The following is a 12,749-nucleotide window of genomic DNA, read 5'->3' as shown; positions in this document are numbered from 1 at the left end:
TGCCTACTTGTGATCTCCGTCTGTCAAATAAATAAATAAAATCTTAAAAAAAAAAATGTGGGGGCGCCTGGGTGGCTCAGTGGGTTAAAGCCTCTGCCTTCGGCTCAGGTCATGATCTGCCTGCCTCTCTGCCTGCTTGTGATCTGTCTGTCAAATAAATAAATAAAATCTTTTAAAAAAAAATGTGAACTGGGGAACAGCAAGAACAATCTAGAAGTCAAAAGCAGGAGCTAGAATCAACATGGGACAGGCTAAAATACCTTTCAGTTCTTATTGCCTCTGACCTTGTTGGAAAATGTGTCCTGCAGGAACCAGGGCTCTTCTTCACAGAGCTAAAACACACACATCCGGCCAAGGTGTTAGAGAAGTTAAAGAAGGATCCAGGAAAAAGTGTAGCAATTATAGCCTGACAGCTGCTTCCTGCCAATGAAGTGATCTATCAGATAGATGATTAAAATGTAAGAGCTACAAAATGTCTGTTATTTAACTTCAGCCCTCTAAATCTCACACAAGAATCTTTCTCTTGGCCTACCTAGCCAGAAACATGCAGGAGGAAGTTCTGGGCAGTATAGTTCAGACTAGCAGAATTGACACATTACAAAGCCAACACAATTAGGAAAGAATTTCCTATGACCACCAAAGAAGGGCATAAGTCATATGAGAAAAGACAGATCAACATGAAAATTATAAGCTCCATATGTCAACAGGTATAATAAACAAAATGAAAAGACAATCCTCATCCTGGTAAAAGAAACTTTAGATCTTTTTAATGACAAAAATATTCATATCCAGAATATTTTAAAATTTCCTTCAAATCACTAAGAAAAACTCTAGCAACTCAATAGATAAATAGACAATTCAGAAAAGGAAAATCTATAATGGACAATGTAAGGAAGATAAACCTCACTAATTAATCTGAGAATAAAAATTAAATAACAATACTCTCCAGATGGACAAAATGTAATAAATCTGAAAGCACAAAGTATTAGTGATGATCGAGGAAAGTATAGTTTTTATAGGTTGCTGTTAAAGTATATATTTTGGCAGAGAAGTTTGAAGAGGTTGTAATTTAATAATATGTAGTATGAAGGTATATATACTATAGAACACAGCAATTTCACTTCTAGCCTTCTAATAAAGAAACTTGCACACATATGCAAGAAGACATGAAAAGGGATGTTTACTGTACAACAAAAAAGTGACATCAATCTAATTAGCCTCTCATTAGGAACAGAAAATAAGTTGTTTATTCATACAATGAAATACTATTGTTAAATTAATTAAGCAAGGAGGCTTTTAGTATGAAGTGGCTTTTTAATGCTTTAGCAACCTACTAAGCGAACCAAATCCTAAGCCTGAGGTCTAAGGTTAAGAAATAAAAAAAGGACAACCAATCACAAACAGTCAAGTCAACTTATCCCAAATAAGGCAACCACCTAAGCCATGGCCAATTAAATAATTTCCTTTCTTTGCTTCTGTCTTTTCTCTATAAAAGTCTCCCCCCACCCCCAATACCTTTTGGCAGAGAGCTCCTAACCCCTTTTGGCTTGGTGCTGCCTGATTTAAATCAATTTTTGCTTTAATAAACTCATAACAATCTTAATGTGCTTCAGTTTATCTTTTAACACTATCCAGCAATCAAAATAAATTAACTGTAGCTAGTGTATCACTATGGATAATTTTTAAAATAATATTAATGAAGTTTCAAAAGGATATACAGAGCAGTAATATAAAGTTCTGGATACATATCAATAGCACATATATGCATAATATCTCTATATATACATATATATTCTGGATATATACATATGTGGTAAAAATATGAATAGAAATGATAAATCCCAACCTCAGAACAGTACTATAGTTTCCTTTGGTGCAAGAGAGAAAAGAAAGTGCTGGGAGAGGGGAACTTTCTGCCTGGTTCTCTCATTAAATAAGTTCAATATTTAATACCTGTTTACTTTTATATCTATAAGAATCATAATTTTATTTTTGTTAATTACCTTCTAGGATATTGTAGAGTAAAAGAATGAAAGGAGTACGTCAAAAGAGCAAGAGAGATAATTCCTTTAGAGCAAACTTCACTTCCCATAATATTTTACTTCATAGGAAGATTTCCTGTCCTGCTATTCCAAGGAATAGTCTAGCAGTGTAAAAATCTCAGGTGTCAAGTTCAAAGGCCTTTTTTTTTTTTAATATATCAACATGAATGAAGGAGAGATACCTGAGCAGCAATCTGGAGAATAATCAAAATTAAAATTCAAAGTCTTTTCTCTTGGCCACAGGGGCACTGCCCAGTTGATCCAAATACTAGTTATATAATATTCACAGGCACAACCTAAAAGGATGTTCTCAAATTCCGAAATCTTAACAGCATTTGTTTTCTTTTAAGATTTTTGAAACCTTGGCTCATTTCTAGGAGGTTCCTTCCAGATCAGCTTGGGCTGCACAGCTTAACATCCATTCGCGGGATTTCGCGGGCAGGCTGTGAATAACAGACTTTCCAATAGGGAAAGTTTATGTATGCCATCAAAGACCTTCACCCTACACTCCCCACCCAAGCCACCACCCCCACCACCACTGCCAAATTCAAGAATTTTGTTTCTATACTAAGGGAATAACAAAGGTATGTGAGGTTTCTTTCGTTTCATACTAGTATGGCAGTATGACAGAGAACCCATTCCCACAAACATGGTTACTAAGCCACAATTTTATTTAACACTTAGCTAGCTGTTTAAGATAAGAGAGTAAAATATAACTCAAAATAATTTTTTTTAAGGATTTTTTATTTATTTACTTGACAGACAGAGATCACAAGCAGGCAGAGAGGCAGAGAGAGAGGAGGGACCCTGGGATCATGACCTGAGCCAAAGCCAGAGGCCCAGCCCACTGAGCCACCCAGGCACCCCAACTCAAAATAATTTTTAAAGAAATATATAAACAATGCTAGTCCCAGGATCTCACAAAGTAGGTATCTAATTAAAGCTTTTTGAGAGTCTGTTCTACACTCGCATCTTAAACCTACTTTCTAGAATTACTTTTAAGTGTAGAGCTTTCACAGTGAATAGAAAAGAGAAAGGAAGAGATGTTTTGTAAATACACAGTCACAAAAGTCTGAGCTTATCCTCAGTGACTCCTGGGCACACTCTTGGAGAAGGGCTGGGCCAATTAAGGTGATTGTGGAGGTCATAATCACTAGGAGCTTGTTGGGAAGTTCTTGTGAATATTTGAATATCAATGCATGTAATATATGCAGAATGAATTTTCAGAAGCCAGACTACACTGTTTACATAGCACTAGAAATCTCCTCACTGCTTAGCTTGTGTGCATGCTTCTGAATTTAGAAACAAAAGGAACTGTTGAGATCATATTTAATGAGGTCCTAAAAGCAAATTTTCAATGTGAAGCCACCATGATAAGAAAAGTAGCAATTTTGCTTTCGGTAATATTTTTCTTCTAAATTCTCTTTATCTCCCCTTTCAGCTACTCATTCTCAAAGATCATTTGGTTTCTGAAGTTATTTATTGTCCTTTTTAAAACCAAACAAAATTAACTTGGTACCAGGAGTATCAAGGGATTTCACATTTTATTCACTTCATGTTTTATAGGAGAAAACTGACCCAGAGAAGGTAAATCACGGGTTGGTTCAAGGTCACAAATGACAGGGGTAGGGTTTGAATTCACATATCCTGACTTAGTTTTGTCTGTCCGACAGTTCCATACAGTAGTTTTGTTGAAATATCTTTAGTATTCTCTTTTTAGAAGTATTTGTATTTGGAGACTCTTATGCATTGCAGTTTTTGGTATCTTTCTGTGCCCACACATAGGCAGCTGCATATTGCTCCAAAATACATCTCAAATTACCTTAGTTCAAGATAAACTAATCTTACCTGAACTGCTACAGTGGATTTCTAACTAGCCTCCCTCTTTCACTCTTTCCTTCCCTTCACGGTTTTTGTTTTGTTTTGTTTTGTTTTGTCTTTTCGTTTGTTTGTTTGTTTGTTTTTTATCATAAATTGGATTCTGCAATGTTACTGGTAAATTCCTTCATTGGTTTCCCATGGCCCTGAAAATAAAATTCAAATTCATGACCGAGACTTACATGACTTGACTCCTGGCCCATTTCTCCTGTATTGCACCCTACTTTGTATTACTCCCACCAGCTACTTATACTGCAGTCATACTTGCCTTCTTTCTACTCAACAAATCCATTAAATCAACTCCGTTTCAGGGCCTTTGTACTAGCTGTTTCAGTTTCTTGCCAATTCAAGTGATAGGTCAAATGTCACTTCAAGGAAGCCTTCCTCTTTACCAGAGCCCTTATTTTAGTTTCTTCATGGTGCTTATTATTATGAAATCTCATTCATTTTTTCCTAATTTATTTTTTGTCCTCTCCTTTTAGAAATCTGTCTTCACTGTAGCCCTTGCTTATGAAAAATTCAATAAATATCTGTTGAATATATGAATATGTGAATGAGTGAAATCAAGTTGCCAAGGCCCAATTGGTTAACATTTTACAAATACTCATGTCATCAAGGAAAATATTTTTATTTTTAACTAGGAGAGTGGCTTGTCAGAACCCTCTGAGAATCTGTTTATGCACAAAATTTTCACAAGCAATTCCCTGAATTCCCTCATCCACGACTCTCTACAAGGTCATGGAACCCAAGTTTAGAACCCCTGTTTCACTATACGGTCCAAATACATTATCTTGACTGTATGATGCAAATAATTTGACTTTTATTTAGTGCTTTCTGCTCTCTTCCTTCAAGCCACACTGGGTTATTTTTAGTTCTAGACTCTTACTAGGATTGTACTTGCCTCTAGACTTTGCTCTCTATCTGGAATCATCTCCAAACCCCCAGCCCTCACTTTCGTCTAACTTTCACTCATTTTTTAGATCACTACGTAGATGTCATTCCCTCTGGGAAGTCCTCCCTGATCATTAAGTAGGAGTTGGGAGACTTAAAGAACTCCCATTGTTTATTCTGTTTTTCTCTTTTTGAAACACTTCCACGAAATACTATGATTTTCAGTTTATATTATGCATACCTACAAATTCAGGGTATACATCTCTTTAATTCACTTATGGTATCAATAGTGCCCAGTATAACACCTCACATGATGAAGAGCCTAATTAATATCAAGGTTAAAATAAACTCATTTCTCTTGACCTCCTATGTATTTCTTATAAATGGTAGTTGTTTCATATTAGAAAATAGATATTATTATCAATCACATCTTCTAGGACCTTTAAATTAGAGGTTCTAAATTTGTTCACAAATTTTCTTTCTGACTGTAAGGAAAATCTTTTCAGAGACAATATAGGCTGTGTCAAGGTTTAAATTGTGTCTTTCAAATGTTTTAAAATAGGAAAATGAAGGGCAGTAAAACAAGTAATATGTGTAATTGCAATAGAATATAAGTTTCTCCACTATCACATTCATATTAATAGCAAATTTGCCTGCCTGTGGGATATTTATTGCCATTTAACAAACACCTGAGAGGCTGTATAAATTACTCATCTGCTTCTAAACTCAATTAGCTTAAAGACTTTTGTACCAAAGGTGAAATAAAGCAATAATATAACATGAATGTCTACTAGGTGAGACCAACAATCCTGATGAATAAACAGTATGATCAGAAGGTGGAACTAGCAAGGAATTTAGGGTAAAAGTAAATGTTGGTACTAATCTTCTCTACATGGCTTCCTCTATATTTTCATAGCAACAAAAACACTTTTAAAGGCAAAGGATTTTAATATTCCACTAAGAAAAACTCCTAATAATACTATATTCTTCTAGCCCCATTCATCTTCAGAGGGGTATAAATATACTCCCGTTTTCTCATTTCATATATGCATGGAGACCTCGACCAAATAGTGGCTCTGTGCTCACAATTCCCAGTGGAACAGTTCTAGTACTATGGAGGAGAACCATCATTTTGGAAAAACATGTGTGATTCCTAAAACAACTCATTTTTTTAGTTTATATGAGAACCAGAGATGAAGTACAAATATGAGCAAAATAAGCAGAATCACAATTCAGAGATACAGCCCGGAAAAACAAAATAAAAGGACGTGTTTACATAAATTATAAGCACTCCAGGGCTGGGATATTATTCTTTCTCCAACACTGTCAACCATCTATAGAGCATTGTGTACACTTGTGGCAATATAGAATGAATAATAATAATTAATACAGTATGTTTATGCTGAATCCCACAGACTTTTCCTTATTGGATTCTTGCATCCTACTTTTTTTTTTTTAAGTCAATTCATAATTGACCATATGTATTTCTCAATCCTTGCCTGTTAGGCTTCCTTCTCTCATAAACCCACTAGTGATTATTTTGGACAAATATCTCCTATATCATTACTAGCAAGGCATGGACTTCAAAGAGTTCAACTTGGATAGTGTTGAAATGATTGGAATGTTGGCCAAGAGCTTTAACCTCAAAGGGGTGTGATTTCAGTGATTTCTGGTTTCAGATGGCTCAGAAATAGAGAAAAGAAAAAGGAGAATGGGGTAATGGAGTAAGGAGAAAGAGGTTAGAGAAATTAATCATGAAGCCATACCAGTATTATTTAAAATACCAAGAGATCAAAATTCAAAGGTATCTGTTTTGACCTTAGGCATGTATCTGTTGAAGGAATCAACAAATGAATGTGGAGAGTCTCTAATGAAACAGCTTTCTAACTGGTTTCCTTACTGAAATATTTTTCCTTCTTCAATCTATCCCACACATTTCTGCCAGAGTAGTCTTCCAAAAGTACAGTTCTAGCAATAATCTTCCTTTAATTTTTAAAGAAAATCAAGCTAATCACTGCCTGTACAGTAACTCCTTGGCATGACCCTCAAAGTCTGAGGACTACTTTTCTAGCCTGATCTTGTTCCACTGCCCTCCACATATCCTATGTGCCTACAATATCAATCCTCCCTGAGTTCCCTCAAACATCCTCACTCCTCAATATCCAGTGCCCTTGTTTCTGTTACTTTATAACACTCTTCCTAACTTTGTGAACCTGGAAAATTTAGCACTTAAGATGCAGAATAAATGTCACTACCTCCATGCTATCTCTCTTGACTCTACTCTTACTAAGATAGTTTCTTCCTCCTTATCAACTATTAGCCTATGTTACAAGCCACTCAGCACATTTGTGTGTTATTTCCTTTTTGTGGTAGTCTCCTTCAATAGGCTAAATTTATGGGCAGAGATAATCTTTTGAGCTCTGAGTAGAGATGATCTGATTCGGCCCTGGGTCAAGCACAGAGTCTGACTCATAGTAAGTAGTCAGAAAATATTTGTTTAATAAAAACACTGAAATAAAATATGAAAATTATATTTTCTTAGCAGGTAATAACAATAAAATTTCTGGCAATGCAAAGCACCCACTGTCCTTAGCATTTGCCTTTAACCAGAATAATAAACAAGAAATGTCTGGTAGAAGCAATTAGCCTTTAAGCAGGTGCTGGCTCAGTCCCTCCACACGTTCTATATAGAGGTTCCATTCTGAGTTTCATTTAGTTTGTAAAGCCCAGAAACGGACTGCTACCCCCACTGCAGCAGTAGGCATAAACAATACCAAGAGCTAAATCCAGCAGCCTCTAAGTGCACTTAAGTCTCATTCAAAGTCAAAGGAAATTATGCATACATGAGAAGTAGAAGGGGAGGGGAGGTAAGAAAGATGGCTTGCTGCTTCTTGGAAAACAGTCAGAAAAAAGACCACAAAGGTTCAGTTCCTGAGAAAATTGTCACCTATCTGCTGTTGCTTTTTCATCTTCATAGGAATTTATTGGATTAGGAAAGACCTTTGCTACTCCACATTATCCCAAGCTCCCAGTTGCCTTTGCATTAGTTAATGTCTGAGCTTCCTGGTTAATTGTGGCAGGCGAGCAGCAGGCTGCACAGATGTCAGATGTCATACTCTATCAGATGAAGAGGTTCCTGCCTCAGGCTGTTTATATATGACCTACCAGGATTTCCTGCTGCATGATGAAATAATTAGGGGGCCGCCATGCAGGGAATAATGTTGCAGCTAAGTTGTAACAGCATTACATTAGAAAATGAAAATGAAACATTTGTCTTTATCTGCATCAGAATCTTCCTAACGTTTGTTGTGAATATGTTGTTCCTTATTTTTATAATATTCACATGGGCGCTAATTTTAACGTTCACTGGAGAACACAATGAGCTTAGCAAGGCATTCTTTAATGCTTGTATTTCAATTTGAGTCAAGAGTAAACAGGGTTTGGGAGATGTCTTTTTTTTATGTTCTAAATAAAATTTGTCTTTTGCTCTTATAACAAGCCAATACAAGCCAATTTTACATACTTAAAGTATGGATGATCTTTAAAAGAAATTAGTAATATTTTCTAAATTGATTAATTCTTAAGTCTTACTGAATTCTAACTTCTGTCTTTCCTTCCAGAAAATAAGTATACATCCTGTTTATAATGTAATATTTTATTTTTTTTAAATTTTATTTATTTATTTGACAGAGAGAGAGATCACAAGTAGGCAGAGAGGCAGGCAGAGAGAGGAGGAAGCAGGCTCACTGCTGAGCAGAGAACCCGATGCGGGGCTCGATCCCAGGACTCTGAGATCATGACCTGAGCCGAAGGCAGAGGCTTAACCCACTGAGCCACCCAGGTGCCCCTATAATGTAATATTTTAAAATAGTTTTATCTATAAGAATATATTATAAGACTATAACCTCTTATCCACATCTTGTTTCCATGAGTCAAGGGAATTATCCCATATACAAAGATGATTCAAGATTAAAAACAAAAATTCTAGGGGTGCCTGAATGGTTCATTCAGTTAAGCATCTGACTCTTGATTTCAGCTCAAATCATGATCTCAGGGTCATGAGATCAAGCCCTGCGTTCAAGCTCTGTGGTCAGCAGGGTATCTGCTTGAGATTCTCTCTCTCCCTCTCCCTTTACCTTCACCATACCCCCACACTCTCTTTCTCTAAAATAATAAATAAATCAATCTTTTATTTTTTAAAGAACAAAAATTCTAAGTGGCTTTGATTGTTAAGAGGTTAGCAATGCTCTCCCAAATTCTAGCAACACAGTTAGATAGAAGGGACAATTCAGACCAAGCTATATTAGCATGTTTTTCACTATCATCCTATGCAACCATCTGCTTTAGTTCTTAACTTCTTCCCTAACAAGACTGTTAATTCCTTGAGGGCTGTTTTTCTCATGCGTGTTTTTTTTGTTTTTTTTTTTTTTAATTTCCTGTTCTGAATGCAGTACTTAACACTTAAGTACTTAAGTGCTTGGTAAATTTTTGTTAAACTGAATTATATTATGTATAGTGAGAAATGGAGAATAAGAGGTTAAAATAAGATAATGATCATGATGATTCCTCACTTCTCCAAATCGTTTTCCTATGTGGGCACGATATCATCATTCTTCCCCTCAACAGTCCCTCTGCTGCAATTCTTCTAAAGATGTTAATGATTCCACGCTCCCTCATCTGAGGGGTGGAATTCATACTACCTGCTTACACACAGGAGCATAATTCAAATCATAAATTACTAAGGAAAATGGAAATCCCTCTGAACTTCATTGCTTAAAGATCATACACACTTGAAGATGGCTCAGGTGGATTCCCAGGGAAGCCAGGCAACACAGTTTTAGAGCAGAAGGAAGGTTTCAGCTCTAAAAGAAAAGGTTTTTTTTTTTTTTAAAAAAAAAGAGACTTCTGTGTGATGTATAAGAACAACAAAGAGTTTTTGTCCCAAGTGTCAACTCTGATCCATGAATAATAGGTACCACGTAAAGAGGTAGCATCCAGGTTGTGTAAGAAAGTGCAGTCATTGGTTAATTGTGTCTGTCCTAGCCTTGGAATAAGTGACAATGTACATACTAACTGTCTTTCATACCATCACCTTTTCTTAATGATCCAGAAGGCTTCAGCTATTTGTGGGGGAGAACTGGGGAACAAAGAGACATTTGAACAAGGACCTTTGAAGCAAAGCAAATATAGGTACTGCTATACCCAAGTGTTACTGTCCTTGTCTGGTTTAATAAACATTTATTGGGCATTTATCTGTCCAGTCATGTTCTCTAGCCTCAAGGAATTAATGGCCACTGTAGGAGGCAGACAAAATAAATAGGAAATTTAAATACTATGCAATTATTAACATAGAAGTCTACAAACAATGTTAAAGGAGTTCAAATTGAAATGGCTAACCCTGGCTGAGATGAGGGTAAGGAGAGAGATGTGAGGAAATATTTCCCAGAGGAAGGGATCATCTGAACAAGGCTTTAAGGATAAGTAACAACCAGGCCAAAAAAGAAGGAAGAAGGAAGACGAGGAGGGAGGGTGAGGGAGGAGGTGGTGGCGGTGAAGGAAAGGCATTTGGGGCAACACATACAATGACATCCAAGTAAATGTCCATGGTTCTGTTGGGTCCCCCAATAATGGGTCTATGGTCAAAGGAGCGAGACTGATAAAAGCGAAGGTCAAGCAAGGCTTTATTTAGCGCCAAGCATCGAGAATCAAACCGACTGTCAAACAGACCCCTTACAGAGAGGGCGACCCCTCCCTGCCTCACAGACTAACTTTTATAGAGCAAAGGCCATGTGGTTGGGCCTGGCCACACACAGGTGGCCAATGAGATTATAACACACAGAGAAAGCTGCACAGTCATGCTAGGTCCCACACGGGTGGCCAATTGAACTACAATTCACCCCATAGTAGCTATTTGAACTAGCCTATCATCTTGGTCAGAATTGGCGCCCAAAAGGCGGGGCCCACACTCCTTGGTAGCTAGGGAGACAGTATGTGAGCTCTACTGACTGGATGTCTCCATCTGACCTGACCCACCCTTGTATTTGGGCTTTGTTACCTGGGACTGGTTTCCCGGACCTGCTTTTAAGTAAGTTCCCCTGGGGTGGGGGGCAGGGTCAATGTAAGTTTTACTGCATAAACAACAAAATGGCTGTTCAACCGAGGGGGGCCGCTCTGGATAATAGGCCCTTACAGTTCAACTGCACTGCATAGTTCAAGTGCACGTAGAGGATGATTAGAGATAAAGCTAGAGAAGTAAGGAATAGTCAGAACTCAAAAAAGATTTTGTGAGTCAAGCCAAAGAGACTGGAAAATTTTGGGCAAGACAGTGGCTTGCATATCTTTCTTGGGTTGTGATTGTATTTACTGTCTCTTTTCTACTGTCTGTGTTCCCTCCATATATAAACATAGTAATGTCTTTCCTCCTTGAAAAAGAAAATCCCTCTTGGCCCTACATTTCTGTATCTTTTCCTCTATCTTTCCCCCTCTTCTAAACCAAGTAGCGAAGCTTCTGAAAATAAGAATCTATACTTTTGGTCTCCACTTCACATTTACTGCTAAAATCTACTGCAGTATGTCTCTTGTCCGCCTGACTTCATGGAAAGTCTTCAATTTACCTCTTCTAACAGACCTGAGCTTTAAGTGAGTTCCTAGTGATATCTGACATGGCTTATGAGCACTCCACCAAAGCCATCTTTCTTGGCTTCCAGGACTCTGGACTCTCTTGTTTTTCTGCCTTACCTCTCAGACCTCCCTGAGCCTCCATGATGAGCTCTTGCTTCCTCTACACAGGTCAGATGTTGATTACTCCGTGAGTTCCAACCTCTCCCCTCTCGCAATACGGACTGCTCTTTACTGAGTTCCTTTCCATTCTTTAAGATGCAAAATGCCATCTACTCTGTAAAGCCTATTCTTGAAGTTCTTTGTCTACAACATTTATCACAACATTTTGCACGTATTGTACATCAACCCCTCCCAGGAAACAGTAAGACTTCTGAGGGCAAAGGCCATATATTATCCAGTTTCTATCTATAGTGCCTGACACTTGATAGGTCTACAATATTTCTTTGTTGCAGGATGAAAAGGAGGGTTAGTCAGTGGTAGTTTTTTATAGAAATTTCATCTCTTAGACCTCTAAATGTAGTAACCCCTCATGTTATCAATGAGGAAACAGATTCAGAAGGGCAAAGTAGTTGACCTAAAATTGCAGAGTTCATCAAAAGGACAGAATTTCAAAATTCTAGTTTTCATCTCTTTCATGTTATGTCTGCTCCATTTTTAAAAAACATTTATTTATTTATTTGAGAGAGAGAGAGAGAGAGAACAGGGAAGGAGCAGAGGGAAAGAGAGAACCCCAAGCAGATTCCCCGCTGGATGCAGAGTTCAGTCTCACAACCTTGAGATCATGATCTGAGCCAAAATCAAGAGTCTGTTGCGTAAACGGCTGAGCCACCCAGGCACCTCTTGTCTGCTCCATTTTCAGAAAAAAGATGCAAATCAACTGTTTGAGAATTAGGAAAGAGAATGGACTGGACCATTCTGAATGTATGAATGACAGAATCGCAGAAGAAATGAAAACAATTACTTTGTGCAGACTGAGGTGCCTTTTGTTTCTCAGGAGTGTTAGAGCTGAGTGATACCTTCCCTGACACAAGTTTTTAGAAGGAACATTCCCAGGAGCCACAGAAGCCGCTGGGAAATGTGTTTAAAGCAGTCAGGAGATGCTCGGAAATGCAAATTACCCACTTGAAATAAGAAGGCACCTACCGTTTAGCCCTGATTGCCTCTGCAGGCCTCCAGGCGAGGGGGGAAAAACCCTTGAAGGAGGAGGCCGTCCAAGTAAACTGCACACATAGAGGAAAAATAAAAATGAAGCCAAACTCCAACAGGGCTTCCTTTTATCATCTGCTAAGCAAGCAGGGATTATAGAGCAAAAAGCAT

The sequence above is a fragment of the Lutra lutra genome, chromosome 4 (assembly GCF_902655055.1).
Source record: "Lutra lutra chromosome 4, mLutLut1.2, whole genome shotgun sequence".
NCBI classification, from domain to species: Eukaryota; Metazoa; Chordata; class Mammalia; order Carnivora; family Mustelidae; genus Lutra; species Lutra lutra.
This window is presented reverse-complemented; position numbering follows the sequence as displayed.